Below are 5,583 nucleotides of genomic sequence, written 5' to 3'. Positions count from 1 at the left end.
TGTGGAATGATTATGGATATATATATGCTAGTGTTACATATTTATTTTCTTTTTCATCGAAGGTAAAATTGAAAAGAAAATCTGTGGCTTAGAGGCCTAATGCATTCCTTGATTGGCCGTACTCTCTTCTGTGGACTGCAGTTTCGCCTATTCAACTTTCAAGGCTCATCAACATAGCTTAGGTCAGCAGACTAAAGAAATATAGATAGGCCTCTTCCAAATGTTGATGCGTATATAATACCTATGGGGTTTTTGATTCTTCTGTATCAGCATACTGTAACCTATATTAACAGATGAATATTAAATGGCTGTAACATGTACATACTCAATGCTTTGTACACTATACAGTCGGTGTCTTGAGGGAGCCAAACCCTATATGTATGAAGTGACGGAGTAAAAAATAACAATACACGCAATATTAAATTTTATTACACACATTCATAGAATAATTACTTCAAAAGACATGAAGGTTTATTTAAAGTGATGTTTTAGACATATATGTTTTATTTGAAAAGGCTGCTTTTCTACTGGTAAACTTTTATATGCACTTCATGGGAGTTGTGTCTTACTCTAGGCATATCCCCATTTCTATGCATTATATATAGAGAATTTAGTTACACAGAAACTATAAATGCTCACTATATTCTCAAACAAATCTTCATGACAATATCCAGCTGCAGTTTAACATTTTACATCTTGAACTAATGTGATCAATTAGTCAATAGCTACAGTAAATCATCATGAACCACATCATCTAGCTACTAGCTGTGCTTATTATCATTACAATGTATAAAGTTAACTACCATATTAAGTAGTCCTTTGCCCATAGTTGAGCATACAAAAAGCCAGCAAACAAGATAAATAAAAATTTAGAATTTAAAAACCTGCAAATTGGGATCATAAAAAAAAAAGTAAGGAAACAATGCTGGAGATAGTGTATACATTATTTATTCAAACTACAAGAACCTATTTTGGCTCCATGCTGTTATCTAGAACTACATTTGGTGGAGTCAAAAATTATTAGACATTATTACTCAAACTACAAATTCTAAGGATTTTGATATAATGGGAATAACTGAAACATGGTTAAACATAGATGATTTTCATGACAGAAATTTTTAGAAATACAGGGTTACGGGCTATGTAATAGGGATAGAATATTAGAGAGATGGGAGGGGAGGAGTGGCTTTATGTGTAAAATGTGAGTTATATCGTGTTGAAGTTGAGGATAGCAAGGAGATTGAATCCATTTGGGTTTCTATTAGTGGATATAAAGGGAAAAGGCTTTTAGTGGGAACTTGTTACAGACCACTAAATGATACTGATGAAATTAATGAGAAACTTTACAATGAGATTAAGATTTCAGCTGTTAATGAAGTCGTAATTATGGGTGATTTTAATTTCAGGCAAATATATATTGGAAAATTCTAAAGTGAAACCATGAGGGAGAAAGGTTTTTGGAAACTGTTCAGGATGGCTTTCTTTACCCATTAGTCAAGGAACCTACTAGAAACAATGCTATTTTAGATTTATTGTTAACTTCAAATATAGAAATGATCAAGATGGTCGAAATTGGGGAACATCTGGGTACAAGTGATCATTGATCTATTAGGTTTGATGTTTTGCTGCATATGGAGATAAGGAATAACGATATTTTGGTTACAAATTTTGAAGGGATGCGACAGGAATTACTTGTAAATTGGGGAGATGAGTTACTTGGAGACACTGATAAAACGTGGAAAATTTTTAAATATTCGAGATAAACATATTCCTTATAGAAAAAAAAGGTAGCTGCAAATAACAAAACCAAGTTGGTTCACAGGAGATTTAGAAGATCAAGAAAGTTGGTGAAATAGGAAATTAGGACATCAAAAAGAATGTATGAAAAAAGGTTGGCTGAAAATGTAAAAATTAACAGTAAGGATTACTTTAAATACATTAAGGGTAAACAGCCACTCTTCTATCCAGTTAGCTAATTTATCCCCTACACCTACAGAGATAATTTCTTTACAAGCCTTTTATGTGGCACCTGGTCAAATGTTTTCTGAAAATCCAGATACACCAAATCTACATCCTTACCCTCATGTACATAAGCAGTAACCTTTTCAAAGAGTGTCAAAAGATTTATAAAGTAAGAATTTCCCTTAGTGAAACCATGTTGACTATCCAATTAAATTCTCAACCTTGTTAAATGTCATTACAAAATATCTTTTATCAGACTTTCCAAAGCTTTTCCCACAACTGATGTAAGACTAATGGACTTATAATTACTAGGACAATTTTTTATCTCCTCCCTTGAAAATAGGAGTTACATTAGCTAACTTCCAATCCTTTCCCACTATTCAAGGACTGACAAAAAATAGTAGCAAGTGGTTCACATATGTAATCTTTAGTCTCCTTCAAAACCCTTGGGGAAATATTACCTGGCCCAGGAGCCTTATCGTTTTTTAAACTTCCCAATTTATTTTAACCAGCTCAAAATTAATACAGTCATCTTATTTGATCTCTTTTCCATTATAAACTGTTCAAGATGTGGAATACTGATTATATCTTCTTTAGTAAAAAAAAAACAAAGAAAAAACATAATTTAATAACTCATCCATCCCATAATCATCAGACTCAAGCCTTCCTTTATCATCCCTCAAAGGTCCTACCCTCATCCTAACATTTTATGGAAGGATGGCTTAAGAGACTGATCAACTATTACACCAAGATCCCTTTCCTTCATAACACTGTTAAGGTTATCCACATCCAAGTTATACTTATAATTCAAATTATGACAACCCATAGACATTATCTTGCATTTGTTATATTTAAAACCCATCTGCCATTTATTTGTCCAACTCACTAAATGATCTAAATCCTTTTGTAAATCAGCAGCATCCTCTTCACAACTAGCAACATCCAAGACCTTAATATCATCTGCCAATTTAAGTACTTTATTGACCGTTCTTTCATCTATGTCATTGATGTAAATTAAACAGAGCAAAGGTCCTAATACTGAGCCCTGAGGTACCCCACTTGTGATATTAATCCAATTTGACTGAACTCCATTTATAACTACCCTCTGCTTTCAAGCAGTGTGCTGTTGCTAGTGGTAGGGCAAATAGGATTTTAGGATGTATATACAGAAATATTGAATACAAATCTAAAGAGGTAATAATATCATTGTACAGGTCACTGGTTAGGCCACATTTCAAATATTGTATTCAGTCTTGGGCTCCTTACCTTACGAAAGACATTGAATTGTTGGAAAGGGTTACTAGAATGGTGCCTGGGATGGAGGGTTGTCATATTGTTTTCTCTTGAAAAAAGAAGAGTTCAAAGGGATCTGATTGAGGTATTTAAGATTGTAAAGGAAACTGATAGTGTTGATGCATCCTCTTTTTTCATATTTAAGAGTGAGAATAGCTAAAACAGTTTCATTTTTTGAACAGGGTGGTTGGCCTTTGAAATGAGTTGCCTTTCGATGTTGTAAAGACAGTAAATTTAAGTGAGTTTAAGGAAAAGCTTGATAAGTATATGAATGATAAGGGCTGGCTTTAAGATCTTTTTTTAAATAATTTTAATTTAGTTTAGAGGATGGAACAGCCAAGATGTACCAATAGGTCCCATGTTGTCCCAGAACATTATGTTATGTTATATGAACAAAAAAGATTACTTTAATACCAGATACTTAAATTTAGGTGTTTTATAAAAGCACTTTGGCCCTAGGCACTTTTGTAGAAGATGTTTATGCCATCCATTAATCTAATTTTAGATTTGGCTTCATCATATGTCTCATCGCTAACCCCTCTCCAGTGGACTGAATATACATTGCATTTGATGCCAAATTACCACAATAATTGCTGATACTCATATACGTTTGAAGAATGATACAAAAATATCTGAAAATGTTCATAACTCACCCTGTTTCTTGTTCTCCAGACATCTGAGAAGACTCTTGGATTTGCTCCTGTTCTGGAAATATTATCATGTACAGCTTATTAGAAAAGAGGTTTTCTGAACAAGAATAACCAGAATAAGGTATCAGAATGAATTCACAGGAGCAATCTTAAAATTATCTTTATCTATATGTAAATTTAAAAAAAATATCTCAAATAAATTTTCTTTTAACTCATAATGTGAAATTAATTTAATAAAATGTAATGTATTAATATTATATTCAATTACATCAGTTATCTGTACAATTAATAACTTCAAAATGATTTATTTAAATTACAGTAATAACGTTGTACAGTAAAATTATTCACTATAACATATTCTATCACACTCTATTTTTAGAATACTGTTGAGTCTCTGTTCGTTGATAATTTCCTGTAGAAATTCTATCCGATAAACTATAGTGATAAAAGTCCTTTCTTAATTAAAACTAGTTTATTCTTTCTCGATAAAACTTTGCAATACACAAAATTTCCACAGTCAATACGTTTGTAATCTAGATAACAAAACACACACTTTATATTACCGTCACTACTGCTCGCTTGACTCAATTATCTGTCTCTATATCTATCTATCTGCAATCTTATCTCCGCTTTATTTGCCTGGCTTATATACAAAAATAGAGGGCGTCTGGCAAACACTACAGTTGCCAGGAGCAGTCATGATCCTTCTAGAAACTCAATGACGTATTACCAACGTCACGTGACTTCCGCTGTCGTAACACTGCCCCTTCCTTAGTATTGTTCGTCCCGAACAATAGCCACTTACCTTAACCCAATAGATAATTAAATGTACAGAATTTACAAACACAAAATTAAAATACAACAAATGCTCCTAATTTTACAGGACGTATCTTCTTCCGTACTGGCCTCTGTCTCGTTGGCTTCTGCTTCACGTGGGGTTCATCTGCTCCATCAGGAAAATGTCCTGTTATCGGTAACAGTCACAACAGTGGTAGTAACTTCATTAACGGCTTCAATGTTTTCCTTCTCAAAACCGGGTAGAGTCTCTTCTTCGACAGTGGCTTTTTCAGGTGACACTTCTTCAGCAGCGTCATTTGTTCCGTTGTTCACTTCGTTCCAAATGAAATGTCTTGGACTGTGATAACGCCAAAGCCTGTTGGCATGCACCACCTTTGGCTTACCTCGCCAATCACATTTTATCCAGAAAGTCGCGTCTGAGAGACGATCCACTATGTCATATAGGCCTTCCCATGGAGAAGACAACTTAGGAGACTTCCCTTTGATTATACAATCACACCTTGTCTCCTGGTACAAAGCTGACTTCAGTAGATCTCTTATCATAAGTTAACTTCATCGAATCAGCAGACGTTTTCAAGTTTGAACGCACTTGATGGAGGATATCATCCATCCTTTCCGATAACACTTTCACAAACTCTGACACATTCTCAGGCAACTCTTCATAAGGTGGGTGTCCTGTTAACAGATCCACTGGCAACTGAAGTTCCCGACCAAACATCAACTTTGCTGAAGTGTATCCAGTGGTTTCATGCTCTGCTGTCCTATAGGCCATCAACAGTGGAGGGAGTAAAACATCCCAGTCATCTTGGTGGCTATTACAAAACTTTGCCAATTCCTATCCCAGTGTCCAATTGTATGCCATCGGACTGTGAGTGAAGTG

General features: G+C 34.4%; 1 protein-coding gene across 1 annotated transcript in view; it reads left to right on the top strand.

Moving 5' to 3' along the window:
* Positions 1 to 5,583, top strand: part of LOC111083514 — a 13,457-nt gene that overhangs the window by 668 nt on the left and 7,206 nt on the right. The gene's annotated exons all lie outside the window — the stretch shown is intronic.

This window comes from Limulus polyphemus, unplaced genomic scaffold (assembly GCF_000517525.1).
Source record: "Limulus polyphemus unplaced genomic scaffold, Limulus_polyphemus-2.1.2 Scaffold9933, whole genome shotgun sequence".
Classification (NCBI taxonomy): domain Eukaryota; kingdom Metazoa; phylum Arthropoda; class Merostomata; order Xiphosura; family Limulidae; genus Limulus; species Limulus polyphemus.
Note: the sequence above shows the minus strand (reverse complement) of the source record. Positions and strands in the feature narration are given on the sequence as shown.